The 24,324-nt window shown below is 37.1% G+C and overlaps 1 protein-coding gene across 7 annotated transcripts in view; it reads left to right on the top strand.

Moving 5' to 3' along the window:
* LOC145662670 (putative fatty acyl-CoA reductase CG5065) overlaps positions 1-24,324 on the top strand; it is a 323,802-nt gene that overhangs the window by 30,907 nt on the left and 268,571 nt on the right. For 2 of the 7 annotated variants that reach the window (XM_081728475.1, XM_081728477.1), the window contains one exon: positions 21,741-21,808. The exons of the other annotated variants lie outside the window; for them this stretch is intronic. The gene's annotated coding sequence lies outside the window, so the exon portion shown is untranslated. The remainder of the gene's footprint in view (positions 1-21,740; positions 21,809-24,324) is intronic. 7 annotated transcript variants of the gene reach the window in all.

Raw genomic sequence — 24,324 nt, forward strand, 5'->3', positions numbered from 1 at the left:
ATTATATGAGAACAGTAGGCATTCTAGTGGTGGTATGTTTTCAGGAATAGAAAAATTGAATGAGGAAGCACGTTGAAAGACAGGTGGCAAATTTTATAGGTCATTGTGGAAAATTCAGTCCTTTTCCGTTCATTTTGCGGCAGTGGGATACCTAAAAGAACAAGCTATAGTATTATTGCAAGATTCGATGAAGGACAATCAGCGAGTTGACGTAAAGGGAATGATGCAAGCAGCACACGATACCACAAAATAAAAGACTGAAGAAAGGGCTGGACAAAGAACAAACTGGAGTGGCAGTGTTTTATATACCTACATTTCGAGAACACTAAAGAAACATCAGGTTGTAATTCGGAAAAAAAAAAAAAAAGCTTGCATCCTGATACACAGATTAACACCTTGCGAGTCAAAAATCGCATTCCAGTAAGCTGAGTGAAAGTGTTTTGAAGCCATCAAACACTTTCAGTGTTAATGGATGATGGATCCTCTTTCAGTTTCGACTTTTTTTTTTTTTTTTTTTTTTTTTTTGCCGAAGTCAAAAATTTAAACCTAATTCCCAAATTCCGCCGAAGCTTATATGTCTGGATTATAACCAGGCCTTACCTGCTATTCATTCACATTTCCGTCTCTGCATCAACCAGAATGTGTACTCCAGCACTCCAGGGAGTGCATAGGAAAGGGACTTCTCTACTTTCTCCAAAGAAATACCATAGCAAAATAAATAAATAAATAAATAAATAAATAAATAAATAAATAGAATGAAGTGGTTTGGTTAGACATGGGGTTCTCTTATTACACGGCAGAAATTACTGCTACTGCTATTAGAAATATGACAGCATGCTACCACATCTGCCACTCTCTTCGTGAGAACAATATTCAAATATTGTTCAGGTGCCACCCATTGGATATTTCTGGTACAAGTTACAAATGCAAACAGAAGTCAAGCTAAATCTGCTGATGCGTTGAAGAAAAGAATCCCGTCAAAATACCCCGTACTATGTTACTGCTGAGGACTTAAGGGTCTTCACTACAGCGAAATTTAAGTTCCGCCAATTTTAGAGCTTTCCTGTAATATCTACAAAACTAATAAAAATATTTAAAAAACAGAAACGTAGTGAACTAGATAATACGATTTTGCATGTGATACCTTTACCACAATTCACCTATCTGCTTTTGGTATGCCGCTATTTACAAAACCCGCAAAAAATGGAAAGCAGATAGATGAGTTGCGATAACGGTATCACATGCAAAATCGTATTGTCTAGTTCACTACGTTTCTGCTTTTCGAATATTTTTATTTGTTTTGAAGGTATTATAGAAGAACTTAAAATTAGCGGTAGTTTAATTTGGCTGTAGTGAAGGCTCTTAACGAAAACTGTTGAAGTGAATGAAGTCCAAAGTTCACAGGGTTTCTGATGATTGCACTGACTATATGTTTTTAAGGCTCGACGAACATCGCTTTATTATATTTCTTATTTTCAGTAAGTTGTTTTCAAACTTTTGTTTTCTTCAACTGTGTGGAGATTATGTTGCATAGCTCTTATGTTGTGTTAGTATTGATAACTGTACGTAGTCAGAAACAAATCATGTTACAGTTGTCCAACAATGTTAACATAGGCTAGTATTAATCTCTGCGAGCGGTAACAAATTTATTGGTTAATAGTGAAACTATGGAAGACACGATTTAATTCTCAAAGATTGTAATTTATTTATTATAGGAACTTGATGTTACAGCATCTAAAATCATTCGACTACAAAGACTATTTGGCGAGCCCGTAGAATGCAAAACTATAGCTTAACATTGGGTTGATATATTTGAAGCTAGCCCTAGAATACGATTCCCGTAGTGAACGCCGAAACACAGCCGTAAACGATATATACCATCGTTTGCAGAGATCAAACGAATAACTATCACTAGGTTAGTGAAAGTGTGTGTAGACAGTGGTACACGGCAGGTTCCATAGATTCATCAGTTTACATGTGCCTGTAATTGTGGAGTCAGCAAGTTGCTAGGTTGAGTTGGAGTTTAGCGTCTCATTCAGCACCGATAGCATATGAGACATAGATCTACAGCTTACAAACGGTTAGAGTAATATTTTGCGTTAATTGTGGTTTCTTTGGTAGGTAATCCAATATTCGTGATTGATTACTTGCAAAAAGGTACACAAGTAACGCAGAATATTATTCTAACCGTTTGTCTTGTCCACTGGAAAAAGCACTACCAAACCCGAATAAGGAATCTACAAAGCACATCCAGAAGGTAAGTTTCGAAAGTTTCTAAAGATGGCACAAGTAGTCAGAGCGGGACGCACATGCTTAAGAGTGGAGGAGAAACACGTAACCATAAGCAGTCGCGAGCGCAGCTGTGTGGAGTCAGTGGTTTGGAGAATTGGTACAGTATACATGCGCATAGTCTTGCCGAATGCAAGGTTCTCGCAGTAATCAGATTTCTCTATGCTAAGAAACTGTAGGCGTCAGAGACCGCTGGCAGTTGTATGGAGTGTATTGGTGTGATCTCATAAGTCAGAAGATGATGCAGACGATTTGCAACAGGCCGCACGAATGTGCACAATGTACGTCGTAGTGGCCGACCATGATCCATGATTACTCCTGAATTGGTGGAAAGTATGCAGCAAGCAGTGCTGCAAAATCAGTAGTTCACAATATCCGAACTCTATCAGTTTCACAGACTTCGCTTCCCTGCTACAGGAGATTGTCACTCAGCGACAACGGTTCGCAAATTGTGAGGTGCCAGGTAGCCAGAGCCGAAACAACTGTTACCTAAGAACACCAACACAAAATAATAATAATAATAAAAAAATAATTTAAGTGGAGTGACTGGGAATATTCAAATTAATTGCAATATTTGCATAGAATGCAAATTACAACTATGTAAAAAATGATTTCTTCCCTCTTGGAGATAAGGTTCTCTCCTGTAAGGGCCGCCACTCCCTTATGAAGTCGGTAGAGCAATATTATTTAGTTGTTGGAACAGCAGATCTCAGGGCCATCTGCATAACAGCCATGCTCAAAGATGCTACAATAGTGAGTCAGTTTAAAATTTTTAATTAAGGTTAAAAGAAAAAAAAATTTTTTAAAATTTTACAGGTAGCAGCCTGTATTTGAGCTCACTATCTCATGGCTGTTATTTGGTTCCTTGGGCAGAATATTCTCTCTGAGCCCCCATACAGAGAGGTGGTCAAACATACACAATCAAGGGGAAAATGCCTCCTTGAATCACACTCCTGAAACAAACATATCATTAGCACAGGTACTCACCCTACAGCAAATTGAATAGACATTTGTTCTGGTAAGAGCTGGCAGTTTTATTTTCCACATAGGAATCAGGAACATAGATATGGTAGATGTGAAGAGATCCACACTTCAATACACTAAATACTTATCACCTTTTCGTAGTGCACTACCACACACACACTTTAATATACATATTGATATGCTTGATATATTTAACACACTATTTCATCATTATAAAAATAAATAAAAGTAGAGGGAGGATGAAAACATGAAGTTAGAGAGGTCTGTCTGACCTCTAATTAGATAAAAAAAAAATATATGTAGATATATACAACTTTCTTTTATCTCCTCATATTCATGAGTTTCTAGTCTCTAACAGTTTTTAGAGGAGAGATGTATTTCACTGAAAACATATTTCACTATTTGTGAATATAAACAACACAGATTGAAGAAACAATAAAACAAAATTAATATGCTGATTCACTGTTCAGATATTCACTCGACGTACACAAGTTCTAAATTGAATGTCACAGTGTCCTTCTAGATTCTCATTCCACTGCGAAGTAAAATGTTCTGTATGAAATATGGTACACAGGAATATTGATGTTTTATGAAGGAACTTTTAGTAGCTCCTATAAACAAGCAAAATAATTGCTTGAAGCCTTGTTCTAAATGTCCAAGGACAGGCACAGCTTAAAGGCGTTACCGGCCTATGTTTTATATCTCTACTTGAGATATCTTAGAATATATATTTCTCCCATATTGGAAGAACTAGGTTTTCCCATCTTAAAATTAGGATGTTTGACGAGATTCAAACTACGTGGTCTCTATTGAGTGTCCGTAGCACTCAGAGAATGGACGATTATTCACTGAACGTAAAAGTTTACTTTCATATTTCCACTAGATTTAATAATCACCACTGAGACGATTAACTACAGATATGTGTATATCTTACACATTCTGTAAAATGATTATAACTTCATATAGAAAAACTGAGTTCTACACACTCGCGTATACAGTTGTTCACAGGACCATCCAGGGAAACCGGACAATTGTTCACACCTTGTCCCGGGAATCAAATTCTCTGTAAGAGAAGTCAGGTGACTTCCTTGTAACCGAAAAACTGTATCTTGTCACCACTCGATTTTAGCTTGAACTACTTCGTTCTCTCTTGAAAACGAGTATATGTCTTTACCAAAAACAAGGAAACGAAGAAACTCGCTTCGTCAAGCAACCTTTGACAAAGGGTTCTCTGCCTTGCGGCGATATTGCGGGTGGTCCGACCTGCCAATACACATTTTCAGCTACCTTCCGTAGCCAAATACACCCTTTCTTTGCTGACACGTGCTGCCCCTTCTTCAAGGACGGCCAACACTGAAGCTTTTGCTCCCAGCAGAAACTATGAGAGTTTTAAACACAACTTTTGTTATTTTTCACTTGTTACACATGAATTAAATAGAGAAACATATGATAATATACATGAAAATAAAGGAAAATATACAAAGAATACATATATATACAATTTATGAACTGTCATCTCTCTCAGAAGCAGCAGTACACCCAATTCCTGTGGCTGTCTTTCAAAACTGTCTGCTACTAATGCAGCCATGTTTGCTTGGAGAGAGATTGAGGAAACATCTTTGTAAATTATTTATTTTTCACAAATACAAGATCCAAGTGTCTTGTTCGATAAGGGAAACACGCTGATAAAATAAATCAGAATTTTGTGCGGTATTTCCAAGAACGTGTTTAGCTTAGTACGTAAATATTAATATTAAACACAGAAAATAAGTCAAATCAGAGTATACATTTTCAAATTGGTGTTCCATTTCGGGAACTAACTAAAGGCTCGCTGGCCAGGTTTACTGGTCTCTGGTGAGAAAGGGGGAGGAAATGACGCTTGAGCTCGCTGCATTGGAAATCACACCTATAGAAAACTAAAATTTCGCATGTAGAAGCGAAAAAGTTTATGGCATTTGAAACAATACAAACTCTGTGTTTCAACACACTGTATCAAACTCAGTGTAGTTCCACCAAGGAAGTCCGTAGGCTACTTCCTGTATATTAAGATTCTTATTTAGTTCCTATTCTGGTTATTTCCCTCCATGTTGAGTCGTGAGAGACCTCACATCTAGCAGTCCAGGCGACAGCAAGTCGGGAAAGAAAAAAAAAACCTCTCTCAGCGTTCGCTCTCCTCCAGCGTTCCGAAACTCATACATGATTCCCACAGAATCCGCTCATTTCCTATTTAATTAATCCTTCATCTATGCTTTTTATATCATTTCTTCCATCATCCCCTGTAAGCCATACACTACGCAACGATGCAGCAATTATATGCAACCCACCAATACACTATACAATGCCTATAAATGAAATAAACACAATGAAATAAATACAATACAATACAACACTGTATTAATATTTACGTACTATGCTAGGTGTTTCACACTTCATTACTAATAATATTGAAATAATATGCACAGAATATGCTAATGTTAAGCAATTAATTATACCACAAAATTATTATATTTACATATACATATGCTAATGTGCCCCTCATCTGCATTTCGATATGCAGATGATGGAGAAGGACATCGGCCTTCTACAAAATGGTATGCACGATAGGTTTAAAAACAACTAACGAGTGGAGTACAAGAAGAATTACCTAGCGTTCATATTGATCTTCCAGGTGCGTTGCCACCAGAAGGGATCGAATCAGAAACTTTATGTATTTGCTACTGATCCAGGAAGAGTGAAATCACTCTTAAACATTCGTTTAGGAATACTTCGATCGCATTGTCACCGGGGACGAAACAGGGATATCCCACGTGACCTCGCCCTATAAACCAAACCTTGTGCCAAGCGACTTCCACGTGTTGCTCCACCTGAAGCGATATATGGCCGGATAGCGTTTCTACAGCTATCTGAGTAGCATTTGGTTGTGACATCGTGGTTAAAATCCTTGGCGACAGAATTCTTTGACACAGGTATGCGAAAGCTAGTGTCGCGTTGACAAGTACTTCAACAATTGTGAAGCATTATGTTAAAAAGTATGTAATGTATCACACTATGGGACCTTTCTGGATGCACATTGTACATAACCGACTGTTATTGCAGCATGTTAACGTAAGACCTCATTTCCACAGATATACATAGTAACTACCTTGTGAGAGTTGTAAATGCTAATATATTTTTCGTTTTTATTGGAACGAAATAAAGTGGTCTCGCGTAGCGTAATCGCTGACGCTCTCGCCTTTGGTGCGAGCGGTCCCGGGTTCCATTCCCGGTGGGGGACACTCGGTCGAAAAAGTGTAACAGCTTTTTTCAGGCCAGCCATCATGAGTGAGGTTTTTCCTGGGTTTTTCACACCAGGCGAATGCCGGGATGGTACCTAACAATGGTGCCAGGCTGCTTCCTTCTTTCTTTCTTCCCTTTCATCGGATAGTGTGCTCGCCGAGGGACGTCATCTGTCATATACGTGACGGGCTAAATGGCCTTAGATGCCGACAGCCCAGAAATCTAATTCCTAATTCCTGGAACGAAATAAAAATCGTATTTCCACCCATCTTCTGCAATAACGATCTTGTTTGGGATAATACGAGGGTTGCTATATATATTTCTGGCCTAGGCAACACTAAGTGTTGCCAGGTGCAATCTGACATTTCCATTGGAAAGTTTGACATTTTGTAGCATAAATGTACTCAGAACTTTTTGACTTACGACAATTTTTTTTTCTTTTACAGGTACTTGAAGAAATCAACTTGGCAAAAAAATGGAATTAACTCGTGAACATTTTCGTGCGATCATTTTTCACAACTTTCGACGTGGATTATCACGACAAGAGTGCATCGATGAACTTAAATCTTTGTATGGCGACGAAGCACCATCCTATAGCACTGTGAAAAACTGGTACAACGAATTCAATCGTGGCCGACGCTCGCTCAAAGACGAATTCCGTGAAGGTCGTCCAAAAACAGCCGTTGTGCCAGAAAACATCGATGCCGTACGTGAACTGATAATGCAAGACCGTCATGTGACTTACCGTGAGATAGAGGCATGCCTAGGCATTTCTTCCACCAGCATACATTCGATATTGCATGAACACCTGGCCGTAAAAAAGGTTTGTTCTCGTTGGATCCCGCACAATTTGACAATCGCTCAAAAGAAAGCTCGTGTGGATTGGTGTAAAGAAATGCTGAAAAAATACGATCGCGGTGCTTCAAAAGACGTTTATAAGATCGTCACAGGTGACGAATCATGGATCTATGCGTATGAGCCCGAAACAAAACAGCAATCGACCGTGTGGGTCTTCCAAGACGAGCCAAATCCAACGAAAGTTGTTCGTGGAAGAAGCACTTCGAAGCAAATGGTCGCCTGTTTCTTCGGCATAACTGGTCATGTGGCGACTGTTCCGCTTGAGCAACGTAGGACGGTCAATTCTGAGTGGTACACCACCATTTGTTTGCCTGAAGTCTTCGGAGAAATTCGAAAAATGAACAAGAGAAGACGAATCATTGTGCACCATGACAATGCGAGCTCTCACACATCGGCTCAAACCAGCGCATTTTTGACCGGCCAAAACGTCGAAGTGATGGGTCATCCGCCGTACAGCCCTGACTTGGCACCCAATGACTTCTTTTTATTCCCACACATCAAGAAAAAAATGCGTGGTCAACGATTTTCGTCGCCAGAAAATGCTGTTGAAGCATTCAAAAACCATGTTTTGGAGGTGTCTCAATCGGAGTGGAAAAAGTGCTTCGAAAATTGGTTTGAGCGCATGCAAAAGTGTATAAATCTTGATGGAGAATATTTTGAAAAACAATAAAACCATTTTCGTTGATAAATATTCGTATTTTCATTATTAGGCCAGAAATATATATAGCAGCCCTCGTAATACTGTGTAATTTCTACTGAAACAAAGAAATATTTCGTATTTCATTTATAAAAAAATCTCTCACCCTATGTGAAATGTTACTGTCAATGGACATCAATATTTTGACATTTTAAAAACGAGACACTCATCATCAAAGTAGTTACAGCATTTTATTAGAGATCCACAGGTCTCAGTTTATAGCAATTACTATTTTGACAGACTAAAAATAATCATTATTTGAAATCAATAGAACAAATCATATTTTTGATTGATTAATTGAACTTTGAAGTTTGTTTTTCAGCATCAAAACTGAGATGGACCCAACTTCAGTTCGAACTACTATATTTTTCCGAGACAAATAGTTCCACTCGAGTTCGAATCAGAAACCAGACGCTTTTGTCATGGGCGCCGACTACGTGGGTGCTCCGGGGCTCCAGCACCCACATAGTCTTGATAGTAACAATATAAAATAAATATTTCTCACTTCCCATTATCAAAAAATACTAAGCAACTAAAACATTGAGATGGAAGTTAATATTCCTAACCTTTAAAACAATTTTTGTTTCCAATGTGTCTTTGAAAAGGCAACCAAGCAACACCTTACCCTCTTCTTTGCCTGTCTCTGGCCTAGTCAAAGGCAGTCCCCATAATAATAAAAAATGAAACTATATTGTGAATATAATCGAGCACAGTCCTTTATGACAGTGTTCATAAAAGATTTTAACTAAAAGGAAATCAATCAAAAATATCGACACACCCCTGAAACATGTAACACGTCCCACCATTGATATGCACCCACATAAATTTTGGAAAGTCGGCGCCGCTGGGGTTTGTTATTGGTTCAAGAACAGGCACAAATTACTCTTGAACGTTCCTTTAGGAACTGTGATTTGCGTGGCTTTGTTAAGCTACCTCGTCGCTATTTGTTTAGCATACGTACTTTCGCCACGAGAAAGTAGAGTTCGCTTCTCAGTGTGACTTGGTATGGTTTTAATGCAACGTTAAGCTGTAGGTTGCAGTCTTATATAATCTCGGTGTTGAACGATATAATAAACTATCCAAATCAACCAACAGTTAATGTGATCTGAAATTTGTAAACTACAGTAGAACCCCTCTCGTCCGCCCTCGGCTGGTCCGCCACTCCTGTTGATCCGACTGTGCTCGAGCCAAACTTGTCGGTGACTCACGGGGCCCATCGTCATTTACTCCTGTCACTACATTGTTATTTGTTGTTACCGCTTGTCCGCTTTAGTGATCCGTGTTCTTTTGTATCTTTTTTTTTTCTTTTTTTTTTTTCGCTGTGCGTGCTTTCTGTACTGTACTGTGTAGTTTTAAGTGCTTACTGTTCGTTGGTTTTACGACAGTGTTCGTTACAGTACAGTGTTTTTTCAACATACCAGGAGTGAAACATAAACATGTTTTTTTGCAATTTTTTACTGTAGAGAGCAATACAGTCAGTTTTGAGTTCAAAGGTTGTTTATTTAATTGTATATCCGTATTTTTCTCTATTTTCTTATAATCCGACCTTTTTTGCGTTTTGACCATACCCTCAGTCCCAAAGGTGACGGATTAGAGGGGTTCTACTGCGTTATATTTTCTCTCTTTTTGTAGGATTAGATGTTTATTTTTCTCACTAAACAAATATACACACATGATTCATTCCAAACGGAAGGAAGGAAACATAGGGATCTGTAGTATTCGCATAGTTTTCAGCGAAGTTGAAGTACCATAGAGTGAATAATGGCCAAACATATGAAGCATTGAGAGAAGCATTTAATTGCAGTGCAGAAACAATTCACTAACATCTGATACGAGTGTAGTTTGATTTTCATCTTTCAGCAGGATAACACACATGCCCATGCTGATGGGCAAGGGATCTTAGAACTCACACAGTTGGGTGTGTACCAGGTTGGACTTGAACTAGTGAACCCGCTTTTCAAGCGATAATACATCATGGCTTCTTTTATCATTGTATTAGCTGCTATCAGTAAGCAAGTAATACATTATATCTAATCAATTTCGTAAAGTTATTTAGTATCACTTTGTACTACGTGTATGCCAACTGATATCTTTTTCGAGTTTATGTATTGTGTGTTCAGTTTTACATAATAGTGATAAGAGAAGGTTATTAGGATATTACGAAAGGATTTATCTAATCTATAAATAAATCCGCACTTTTGTATGTAAAAATTATCTTTATTTAGGAAGGATTTTCACGTTCGGTGCTCCGATGTTCGAAGCAAATCAGTTCTAACAGTCATGAACAGGCAAGGTGCACTGAAATCGGGATTGAAATAAATTTGATTATTTATTTACATCTATTTTGCAAACTCGATTTTAATATGTATCACTTTCGATAAAAGTTAGAGATGTTCTCCCTCTCTCTCTCTCTCTCTCTCTCTCTTTTTTTTTTTTTTTAATTGGTTTTGAAACCTCCAATATGATCGAAACAGTCCTTTTGAAATACTGCAATTTGTTTCACATTTTAGTGGAGAAAAAAGAAGTTTAGCGGGATCAAATTCGGCGCAAGGGTTAGAGTACTCAGGTAAGATACGTCTGTACATTTCAAATTTAAGATATCTTTACTTTATTTATAAAAGTATCAAGTATTCTGCCGTCAATACAAGAACACTTGCCACAAATTTAAAAGGTTCTATACAGTGTGGTCGTCAGTAGCACCTTCGCTTTGACGTAAGAAAATTTTAATACCTACCGTCTATCTATTGTAGTTTTTCTTTAATCTCTTTCCTGTTTTCTCTCCCTTGTAGCTTTTAACACGCTACTAATAGGAATCAAGTTCGTTGATGAAGACGATAAAAAAAAAAAAAAAAAAAAAAAGTAACGGAAGTGATGGAAATAAACTATTTCCGAGTTTTATGTTGATCACTATAAAGCAAAAATGATAATAGTGACAAGTGCTTTTCTGCAATCGATTGAACGTTCCTAAAATAATACATTTAAGCTCCATCCTTAACTCTCTATTAAAAAGAAAGTGGTAGAAATCAACCGTTTCCGGTTTTTACGTTGATCCTATAGAGCAATAACAGTAATATACCGGGTGTTCAGAAAGTAACTATGTAGTGCCATGTTGTGGTGTGCTAAGTGATGACTGATATGATTGTCAATTAGTAATAAAACATTTTCCATTGTTTAACATATTTGAATCCTATTTGACCAGATATTTGTATTTGTTCACAGGTCCGATTTGATTGAAGACCAACGTCTTGTGTGACGTGATCCAGGTCAACTCCATAGTTACTTTCTGAACACCCTGTATAATCTTTTCTAAATGGCCTCCACATTTCACTCTTTTGCATTGTTTCTGCAAACTTATTAATGGTAATCCCAACTTCACTCTGCCTTTTTTTTCTCCTCTTGTTCTTTCGACGTATGGTCCTCAGTTGATTGATGTGAGTCTATTTTTTTTTATTACATAGTACCTAAAAATTTAAACTATCCCTTATTGGTCACTTTACTTATTTAATTGTTATTATTTTACTTTTACGAAAACACACGTGAAGACAAACAACACGTGGATGTGATCTGAAAAGAGAAATGCAATCAAATTAATTAGTTAAAATATTAAGAGTAATAGACGGTAATAGATAGCGAGCAGCGGTTTTCTGTAGTCGATCAATCGTCCCAAGAATACTTTTCATCCCCATTCTTAATTTTACTGAAACCGAAAGTGATAGAAATAAAATATTTCCGGTTTTAACGATCGTTATAGAGGAAAAACTGTAACAGAGAGAAGCGGTTTTTCGAAATAAATTAAGTATCCCAAGAACATATTCCATCACCACCGTATTTATTCAAACCGGAAGTGACAGAAAATCAACCACTTTCGGTTTTAAACTGTAGAGGTAGCGAGAAGTAGTTTCTGAAATGTCAAGCAGTCATTTTGACCGTTTTCTAGAAATTTAATTGTGATAACTTTTCATTGTTTCAGAGAGAGTGCTCTTCTTTGACTTTTAATATTTTTCGATGAGGATTTTAGATTTATTCTTTCGAAATTTTATTCGCTTCATATATGGCGCGAGTGTTATAGTACTCGCGTCTGGTCGTGAAGTTTGGGCTCTAAACCAATCGTAGAAATATTTTGCTTGAGCTCCGATACATCAGAAAACTTCGGTACAACTCGTAGAGCCGCTTCCCGAGCTCACACTTGCGGAAACGTCAAGCAGCTGAAATTCACCAACAATGGTGCCGAGCTTTATACGCATAGTAAATGAGTACTTGAAAAAAAAAAAAAAAAAAAAAAAACAGCATTTACCAATAATAACCCAGCACAACAATAAACACTGTAACATTTTTTTCTAAAATGGTTACAATAATAAAAATATTAACAACAAAAATATAACGCAAAAAAGAAGAAGAAGAAGAAAACGGAACTTGGCGCCAATTAACAACACTACTCGCGGGAGATATCTTCCATGTAGCGCGAGAGACGACACTGACAAAATTTGATGGATTTGGCTTGACGACCGGAACATACCCTCGCGGTCTGTTGGGTTATGAAGTCGGTAGATCTAGGTCAAGCTTCACGACTCGGCACGAATACTATAGTTACACATAAAAGTACCAGGCAGTTATTTTGACTGCTTCCGATATTAGCATATACTAAGCGACGGTTGATCTTACATGTGGCTCATAGATGGCATTAATTGAATTTCCTTGTACAGTCCGCAGCGAAAAACCTGCAACATGAGCATGTAAGTTTATTGTGAAACTGCTCCTAACAGCACAGGGAATCAACATAACTTCTAAGTGGCACAAATCATGCCAGGAGAAATGTCGGCGTTCTCCCATGCACACTTATTTTGGAGCAAAAGACTTCGTCGTTTCACAATAAACTTACGTACTCATGTTGCAGGTTTTTTGCTGCGGACTGTACCAGTTTTGATAATTGTACAAATAAAATGCAAGATTAAAACAACCACGTATTGTTTTAACAACAAAATATTGTGTTTCAAGCCTTATGTATGACCACTACTAGTATTTACAATGAATTGAGTTCTGTACTCAACAGTTTAAAGATTCTCATCTATTTCCACTATATATAAAGTAAAAGATGTGTGCTATGTAGTGAATGTTTCCATGTTTGGAAAAGGTATATTGAGTCATAATGAAACAGAAGACATTCTTAGAACCATTGAAAATTTATTTGATGATTGATTTGGTACAGACGAAGATACCGAATCATTGGATATCAACGTATTATCCTTAGATTGTGAAGAATCGTAGTTCTCGCAAAGTGACGACGGCGAAAAAGAAATTAGTGCGAAAAATGCCCGTAACAAGCTAGCCTTATCTGGAGCCACAAAAAATCTTCTAAGCGGGAATAAGTTTGAAACAGAAAGGAGTGACGTAGGTCGTTCATCCAAGCAGAGTAGCTATTATTTGAGATGCTCCGGGTCCAGTAACATATGCTAAGTGCCACGTTGTTGAAATCGAATATATTGATGCTTTTCGTCCTCTTTTTAATGGAAAAAAAAAATGCTTCGTCACGTTCAGAAATATACTATTTCCGAAGCTCATAGGCAAATTAAGTCTTCTAGTTAAAACTTACTTCTTTCTGAACTTGAAGCCGCCTTAGGTCTTATCTACGGTGTCGCTACTGGTGCTTCTGAAATTCCAATCAAGGAGCTATGGAATAAGAGTTCTGGACCAGCATTCTACAGGAAAATAGGTATGAAAACAGGTTTTATGAAATCAAAAGATACTTGATTTGTCAACGAGATCAACGTGACTTCAGTGATAAACTTGCGTTAGCCTCAGAAATTTGGAATTTGAAAATTCTAAAAAGTGTTATAATGTCAAATACAGGGTGAGGCAAAAGTCTGGATACACTCCTATAAAATCGAACAGTGTGAGGAATCATAATGTCGTTTGGTATGGGATGTCTGTAGGTGGGGCGCAACTTACAGGAGCTATGGCAACAGTGGCGGCCATCTTGGATTTGTTACTTTTTTCAGATGGGAAGGGGATCATGTCGCATATCATTTTACAGTGCCTTTTTTTTTCGGAATACACTTGTGCAATCAGTTTTGCAATATCTTTATTTGTGTAGGTGTCATGATCTTTTAAAGTTTAAAATTGCAAGGAGGTGATCAATTTTCTTTATCGTTGTAGGTGATCCATAATGGTGCACAGGAGGAACACATTAAAATTGTGTTAGTGAGTATTGGACGAAGTACCTGGTGACTTCAATGCCCGGCATCCTGAGAGAAATAACATTTCACATATGACAATTTCCAAGTTTATTGGACAAATTTCGTGCAACATGTTCTGTAGCGAACAAGTCACGCAGTGGACGTCAAAGAGCAGCCACCGACGAGGAGACTGCAACAGCAATTATGGCATCGGTTTTGAAAAGTGCACATCGCAGGAGGCGCCGGTTATTAGCAATATTCGGTGTCAGTCAGCGTTCAATCCTGCGTGTATTGCACACACAGCAATGGCACTTGTACAAGTTACTGTTGCAACATCACCCCTCGGAGGATGACCCTGATCGGCGGTTACAGTTTGCAGAATGGGCTCTAGGTCAGTGCAACAGTAATCCAAACTTCGTATGACAGGTGTTGTTCAGTGACGAAGCTAACTTTTATGTGCAAGATGAGATAAACAAAGAGAAACGCCGTTACTGGTCAGATGCAAACCCCTCGTGGATAGATTCCTGTAAAGATGCTGGTGGTGAAAAAGTGATGGTTTGGTGTGGGATTTGGGACACACGAATCGTGGATCCGGTGTTTATTAATGGAACCTTGAATTGGGAGAGGTATCTCAACATGCTCCGTGATTGTGTGTTCCCAACGTTGTTGAATCCGTAGGGTGATTTTCCATCTTTTTTCCAACAGGACGGTGCACCTCCCCACTATGCTACTGAGGTCAGACAGTTTCTGAATGAACAGTTTCTAGATCACTGGATAGGTAGGATGAGTCCTATGGAATGGCCACCACGGGCCTCTGATCTCACAGCTCTTGTCTTTTATCTGTGTGGTCATTTGAAATCACTTGTGTATGAGGTAAAATTCAACATTGTAGCCCATCTCTGCCGGCGTATTAAAGAGACGTGTGCCTCTGTTGACCCACAGATCCTGCGAAGTATGTAGCAGGATTGGCAAAAAAAAAAAAAAGACTCCGATTGTGTATCCGGCGTTGAACATATGCTGTAATGTCGACTCTGACAAGTGTCCTAAATTTTAACAGGTCATAACTCCTACAAATATAAAGATATCCCAAAACGGATTGCACAGGTATATTCCTTTTTAAAAAAAGTGTAAAATGATATGCGGCATAACTTCTCATTTGAAAAACGTAACCCAAGTCCAAAATGGTGGATTTCAAGATGGTCGCCGCTGTCGCCTATAAGTTGCACCACCACCTATAGACATCCCAAACCAAACCACATTATGATTCATCATACCGTTCGACTTTTATAGGGTGTATCCAGACCTTTCCTCACCCTGTAGAATGTTTCAGCAGATAAAATTGTCTTTCAGTGTATGCCTAAAGCCAGACAAATTTGGAATAAAGTTTTAGTTATTGACTGATGTAAGATCTTAATACGTATTCCACAATTTTCCATATTTAAGTAAAGACTTGTAGCGTCCATTGTTAATGCATTGCTCACCATTGTACGGTGAGCGTAATGTGCAAACTTTGGTTGGTCCTTTCAAGAGCAAAGGCCTAAATGTAACTTGTGATATTTTTTTCACCACAAGTCCTGTAGCAGAAGCGCTGAAACCAAAGGAATCAGTTTAGTCAGAACTATCAAACAAAATAGGATAGAGCTTCGTAAAGAATGTCTCAGCAGAAAGAGGAGGAGTTATATCATACTGACCGTGATGAGTCTGGAAACACATTGACAATATACAAATATTAAGGGTATAAGAGTGATGCTGCTATTTTTATAACATTATATGGAGTAGACGTAGACCAAATAATAATAAAAACTCTCAAATGTTCTTGCAGATGATGTTCATTCAGATCACGTTACAAGTAAATAGCGTCGATTTGTTTAAATTTACCAGAAACTAGGTATTGTTTTTGTTAGCTAAATTTAAATTATTGCCGTGCAAAGTAGATTTACTTTTTTGAGAATACTGACAGAAACCGCCTGATCGTTATTATATATTGTGAGATGAAACAAACATATTTTAGGAACTTTTTGGCGTTAAAAAAAATGGATGGCAGTAACAGAAAACAAGTGACTAAGAATCAAATCGACGAAGTTCAGAAAAGTTTTCAACGCAACGTACGCAAATCGATTTGACGGTTGAATAATGAACTTGGAATTCTTTGATACACTGTGTAAAACATTATACGCAAACTGGTAAGGAACAAAGAAGCATTTGCTCTTAAAATTCTATCACATTGTGATAGTGAATTTCTGAAACGCATAACATTCTTCAACAAATTCACTTGACATCCAATGAAACAGTTGCAGAATGATATACAGAAAATCCCGTGTCATATATGAATATGAACGGGAGAATCCTAAATTAATTATATGCTGTGCTAAGCATATAGATGAGGATTTTAAGAACAGTTGCATTCAAATTATGCCAAATATTGTATATTCTCAAATACAATGAGGGGGCACACGAGCTTTGGGGGGGGGAGGCCCGGGCCCCCTAGGATCGGCGCCCGTGTCAACAGCTCATTGTATATTGCGTATGTATTTATTTTCTTCGTTCCTCCTCCTTTTAACCACTGTCATAGGCAAATTAGGAATAACCACCACTTCAAAGGTTTTTTTTTTTTTTTTTTTTTTTTTTTTTTTAATGTTGGAATGAAAAGAAGTAGAGAGCAAATGTTTCTCTTTCCATAATGTTCGTTTCATAAAACTTGAACAACTGGATCAAATTTTATGCAGGGAAAATTGTCTGCCCTGAAAATTTGATTTTCATATTATCATCCCATTCAGCAGTGAGGTTATGTAAGACGTGGACCTGCAGCTTAACCTTTAACGTAAAATCCGAAATACACGAGCTTCACCGAGAATCGAACCCGAGTCTCCCACGCCAAAGCCACATAGGCCTACGCTAACCGCTTAGCCAGTAGGGAACTCAGGCATGAAAAAGCAGCAGAAAGCAGGAAACCAAGGGTACATTGTATACATATTTTAAATATTTATTTGAAAATTGAAGTTAAATCTAATGACATACGAATTTACATATAAAATCTCCGGTTCTATTGCAAAATAAGTCCTATATAGTATTTATATATATAATATTCCTAGTTTGGAAATTAGGAATGAAATAAATCAGAAGCTTCTTCATCTCTGACTGCAAATAGGCCTAATAAGACAAAGAATTCTACATCATTCAAGCGGAGTAGGTGGTGTTCGTAAACTCAGTCACTTCATGGATTTATATAGCCCCCATTGTAGTTATCCCTTTCGTTCACGCAATGATTTAATAGTATTTGTAGTGTCACGCTATCGATGGCGATCATTATGGCGCGCGATAGGCGACACTTGCTAAACTCCTTGAATAGCCAATAGAAACTATGTTCTAGAGAAATATATTTCAACGCATCCAGATTCGTTGAACGAATTGGCTTTACCACAGTGTGTCGACGTAAACTAAGATTTTCCAAACTGTGAATTAAGGTAATTGATTTATAATTGTAGTTATAAGAAATTACACTACTTAAACATATACACAGCAACTGGATTCCAATTTTTATGGTTTATATTATGTTCAAAAAGTAGGTGTCAATCAATTAATTACAACAACTAAATTATTCTTTGCGTTAGCGATGATATTTGATATGATGATATCATTATATTATCTTCCACTATCATCGTCAATCTTCAATTTGCTGAAATGTTGCTCGTGACAAGTTGATTTTTCCTTTGTTAAACTTCTTTCTAATGACATGTCCAGGTAATCCGACTGCATTGTACAGTGGATGGCTCTGAGCCTACAATAGACACAGTACTCAGTTTTGTAATAAATTATAAATTATAATTGCACTGATTAAATTATAGCCTATATTAATACTGTAATACGCTATTTATTATTTATTTATTTATTCTATCCTCTTATTTATGTATTCATTTCTTCATATCTTGCTCCATTATTTATTTATTTATTTATTCCATATCTAATGCTTATTATTATCTTATTCTATTCCTTATACATATTCAAAATACGTCGCCTTTCATATCTCATTTATCGCTACAAATTCGCACCAAGCAATTAGACTTGTCATTATTTTCTCCAAAATTCATTCAAATCCACATTAATCAAAGTCGTTCCATCGATACATAAGATTGAGTGTTGATTCTCCAATTGCCAATTACTTTAATCATCATTACACATAAACTATAGGTAACGCCGAATACAAACATCTATGCATTTGATGAAGAAATTATCTCCAAATTTTAATATTTAGATTACTAACAAACACAGTTAAAAGCTTCAGATTTAATAACTTAATTTTACACAAGAATTCTATGTGGCTTGAAGATTTGTTTTAATACTTTATGCAGAACATTTGGGAGAATTTAGCTGTGGTAGGATAATCCTGCCGGTTAGTTACTCCTACGTCATTATTACTTACATTTACACTAACAAACTTATTAAAGTAATTTGCTTGAATTATTTTAACATTGGAAATGTATTTTGATTGTGCCTACAGAAAACTCTCCAAAATCCAGGAGATCGGAATCAAACCTAAGTTGTATAACACTCGAACTTTTTTTCAACTTGCAAACATTTTCACATTCATTGACTACCCGCTCGGGAGAGTAATACTCCCGGAAGTACGTTTTTTCGCGCGCTACCCTAGCCAGCTGTTTTAAGTTGGTCACCAAATTTATATCATGGGTGTCAAGGTGGAACAAAAACAAGCCCTGCGGGGCTTCTAACCCGTTCCTCCTCCTCCTCATCTGTACAAAAGTAAATCACTTTTTTTGAGTATTCATCTTATTTTAATGAAAAAAGTGTTATGAAAATTTTAAAAAAAATATATAAAAAAAATCCTTGGGCCGGTTTTGAACCCAACCCAAAAAGCGATTTCCGTTCCTAGCACGTAGCGCCAGCACACTCAGCCACGAGGGCTGACAGCACTAAGCGTTTGATTTCTGATATATGAATGCTACATGGCAAGAAACGGATAACGCCAACCAATCAGAGCCGTGTATTTCGTTTCTACTCCCGGGAGCATTACTCTCTCGAGTTAGTCCTATACTTTGTCGTAACTTCTTTTAACAAATATACAGGCGCGGCTCCTCAGGGTAGGTAGGCTAGGCTAAGCCTACCCTGATTTACTTGAATAATTTACGAATTAAATCTTTAAAATATTTGTAGAGCATTGTATCAACTTTCCTGCAACAGAGTCTTCGAAATGTTTAAATTTGCAATTAATGATATACGTAAAGGCCTGGACGAACGTGCGCTCATCAACTTTTGCATTGTAGTTCATGAAGAACCCGCTAGTAGCTCTGAAATAGCTAAGGCAGGGAAATTTTAATCTGCCTGCTCTGCAAGGTTGGGAAAAGGTGATAGTGTGGTGTCTAATCTGGGGGACGCGCATTATTGGAACGTACTTCATCCACGGCACCCTGACTGGTGAGAAATATCTTGATCTGCTCGAGGATGATGTGTTCCCTGCTCTTTTGAATGAGGACGGTGATTCCCCATCCTTTTTCCAGCAAGACGGGGCTCCACCTCATTATGCATTATGTTCACTCTAATAGCTCGATAGACAATTTCCGGGACATTGGAAAGGGCGATGGGGACCGATAGAGTGGCCACCACAATCCCCAGATCTCCCGCCGCTCGACTTCTTCCTCTGGGGCCATCTGAAGAACCTGTTTTATCAAGAACCCATCTGTGGTATCCACCATCTGACATAACGAATTCTGCAATATTGTGAAACCATTGACCCTGACATGCTGTTGCGAGTCCATGCGGATTGGTAGAGGCGCCGTGCAGTGTGTCTTCCTCAAGAAGGACAGAACATAGCTACGTGAGATCGAGCTCCTGTTAAATGATACCCCACATGCCCCCCTTTACATTTAAAAATCTAAAGTTGGATCCAAGATGGCCGCCATGGTAACCATGTCGTGCAATATGGTCCATTACCCACCCGAGCAACATATACCACGAACCAAGGTGAACGTCAAGCCGTTGGTGTGCTCCAGGGGTGTTAACCGACTTATGCCTCAGTCTGTAGGTTTTCTTCCGCAAGACTGTGTGTAATAACGCAAAGTGGAAGATTTCAGTATGAGCGGAAAAATTAACATATGCTTGTGACCATGGCCATCACTCTGCCGAATTATTAAGTAAATAAACCTTAGAGAGCTACGAGCACAAAAGTGAGTACACATTCAGAATGGTTAAGTGTGGTGTGTGCATGTCAAAAAATATGCGTATACATAGTTATTGTCGGTAGATTTATTGAATTAATAAATCCCTTATTTATTACCGATGTCATATCATATTTATGTGGGGGAATAAGGCATTATTGTCTCATTTTGAATTATTGTACCTTCAGACTCTACGTCCTGTTGGCCTAATTTTATCTCCCCCCAATATAAATTATCTAATTCGCACACTGGTTAAAACTATGAAACTTTTGAAACTTTTTAAATAAAATCATCTTAGCACATACATGATATGGTTAAAAAATAAAAAGTGTGCTTTTGTAATTATTATTATTATTATTATTATTATTATTATTATTATTATTGGTATTTCACATGTATGAAAATACAAAGTTTTGTTACAAATTGTGTAATTGCTCGTAAGTTACAACTATGACTCTTGAAGCTTCTTGTATAGAATCATTTTATCACACATGATATGGTTAAAAAAATAAAAAGGATGCTTTTAATATATTTGCAATTATTATTATTATTATTATTTGTTTTTTAAATGTACAGAAATATACAGATTTATTGTTAACAAATCATGCCTTTCCTCTGAAGTAGTGATGGCCAATGCCGGAATTTTTACTTTCCGGATTCCGGAAAGTAAAATCGGAAAAAAATCGGAATTCGGAAAAATTCCGATTTCAGAAAAATCTGGAATTCGAAAAAGTTCCGGAAAGTGAAATTTCCGATTTCGGAAAATTTTGGCCATAAGTGACAACTGTCACACTTTAAAACTTTTTCAAATAATCATCTTAGTAAATTATTAGGTATGCTTAAAAATAAAACGTGTAATGTGTAGTTTTGGTATTACCATAATATATATTTTTGTACTTTAACTGAGACTTTCAACTTTTTCCGAATTGTATAATCGCTTATAACTATCAAACTTTTGTAATTTTTTATAGGATTAGTTTACATTTACTAGGTATTATTAAATAACAAAAAGGAATGCTTTTTTTCTTTTTCTTTTTTTTTTTTGTAATAATCTTGCGGTTTTGTGAATGGAAAATATAAGCCTAACAATGTAAGGGGTTGAGTGATTATTACAAACCCTATCAACAGAAATAAGAAATAATAGACTAATGTAAATAGATTAAAACAATAAACATACGTATCAGTAATACTTCCTAGAATTACATAAATTTACATACAAAATGTTGTACACTATGTTTCACAGCTCATTCTTTTCATTGATGATATGATGTCTTCTTTTAATTTTGCTTTCAGTTTCGTAAGTCCGGGCTGATTGCTCATAAGAGATGGAACAGGAACTTCCCAGATGATATTTTCAAAAGGTATCCAACAAAAGTTTTCATTTTCTGGCCAGTAGAATGTAGAAGGCCCAGAGCGATTCATGAATTGCACTCTGACGTACTTAAATAATAGTTACAAAAATACCAATAGCACACTTTTTATTTTTTTTAACCATATCATGTATGTGCTAAAATGATCCTATAAAAAAGGTTTCAAGAGTTTCACAGTTGTAATTTACGAACAATGACACAATTTGTAACAAAACTTAAAACTGTATATTTCCGTACATAAAAAATAATAATTACAAAAATACAAAAAAAAACACCCTCTTTATTTTTTAACCATACGATGTACATGTTAAGAAGAATGAACAAAAAAAGTTTCAAAAGTTTCATAGTTGTAACTTTTGAGCAATGGCACAATTTGTAAAAACCGTAAAATTTGCTTTGTATGCCCATTAATGTTTGACAGTGCAACCTTTTGCAAGGTTACTTAAGATATACTGAAAGAGCAAACATTAAACTTTCATTTGACACCTGGATGAGCCCAATAGCTTCAAAAATAAGGAAGTTATGGTAATTTTGTTCCATGATTCTGAGTGCCGGAAAGTGAAATTGAAGCAAAGTTCACACTTTTCAAAAATTTCCCCCTGTCCCATTTCTCACCCAAAGAATCGGAAAAATTAATTTAGCATAATTTCATTGGTATTTATGTATGAAAAAAAATGAAGAGAATCTGAGACATTGAAGCACAGTGCTCTAGGTAATTTTACATGGAATGACCCATTTCTCTTGTCTAGTGGCTAGCGCGTATGCCTTGAATGCATAAGTTGTGGATTCATTTGAATGGGAGATCATCAGACACTTCGGTGATTCAGATTCCACTTTAAACTGTAGGTCGTCTTCTGTAAAACCTATCCACTAGAAAATGCATAACTACAAATCAATCCATCATTCAATGTCATTTTTCGTGCTCACTAACTAGTGTTAATGCCCCATAGCACGGCGACGCACGGTTTCAGAACAAATCTCAAGATGATCTGTATTTAAAACGATTCTCATGGATATGCAAGGCCTGTAAGTGGTCCTGTAATCCAGTTTCCTCGGATATAAGATAGTGTAAATTGGAGAAACGCTGTTTCTGTGCAATGGGATTTTTTACGATTCTCTTTAAATTCAGCTTCTGCACCATTTTAAATCCCAGTGTGGCTTTGGCTAATGCAGATACGTAGAACAGGCATGTCAGACTCAGTAGCAGCTTAAGTGGGCTAAATAGTTATTAGTGTACAAAAGTGGAAGTTAAGAAAAAATAAGCAATTTCCATAACTAATGATATACTGTATTTAAAAATTGAGTAAATATATAAAATCTTACGGTACCTCAGGCTTTCGCAGCCTACTTCATATCACATCCTTTTGCCAGCGACTCCCATAATCAATTTCCCGTTTGCAGTATGCTTTTTGATTATTGCTGCTTAACGTTTTCAGTTGTATGTACATATAAGTAAGTCTATATATATCGGACATATTTTCGGATCTACAAGGTGCCGAAAGCGTGGGAAAATGACTTTCGGACACCCATAGCTCTGAAACTATCCAACGTGAAGAGGGTAAAAAATTCACTGAAGAAGTCAAACCTACTGTATTGAATTTTGCATGTTTCACAATCCTACCATGCACGCGCAAGGGATTCCCCAAAGGAACGTAGGGAGTCCCGGGCGGATAATCTGCCAAATGAAAATTGGTCTAAATGGATATGAATTGATAGGGTTTCTACCAGGTAACAATAATTCGTTTGAATCAAGTCGATATCTGGAACAAATACAAAATGGCGGACACCTTCTTGCCCGTTGTGTGTGGTTGCATAATCGCCATGTACGGATTTTGGCCAACAGTGACGTTCTGAGATTTAAGTGTAGCAAATTTGTACTCAAATGCTCTAGTAAGACATCTGGAGTGTTGGTAGAGCACAACAGATGAAACAGGGTGATTCATACGTGTGGAAACACGTAACGAAAAATGCTCAGAAATGCACTCATACTAAGTAAACGTGAGTTCAAAGCGTCGGAAATGTAATTATTAGCATCAAGAACATGAAAGCCATTATTACCAATTCAGCAATAATATTCCCTCAAACCGATGCAATATTATGAGTACCGTTGCATACCAATAAGGATGCAACAACTAAGGCCAAGTTGAAATTGTGCAAGGGGACTCACAAAGAAATTGGGGAAACTAAAGGAATGTCACTAGTGGGATCGCATGATCGATATTGAAATGTGGCCAATGTGTGTGTTGATATCGACATGTTGCTATTGGACAAATGTCAACATGTCCTACTACTGCTGGGACACCGTCCCACGTGCGAAAAATAGGAAAATAACTACTCGGGTCCAGTAGCGGCTCGATACCATAATCTGAGGTAGTTCTGCACAGTTTGTGTTTTGTATATTAAATTTCCCTTTTGCAGTAATTAATTATAAAATGTACACGAACCGCATATCTTTTAGCACTCTAATCGTTATACGTAAATGACAATTATAATTGAAATTAACAAAT

The sequence above is a fragment of the Thermobia domestica genome, chromosome 10 (assembly GCF_964235325.1).
Source record: "Thermobia domestica chromosome 10, izTheDome1.hap1.1, whole genome shotgun sequence".
Classification (NCBI taxonomy): Eukaryota; Metazoa; Arthropoda; class Insecta; order Zygentoma; family Lepismatidae; genus Thermobia; species Thermobia domestica.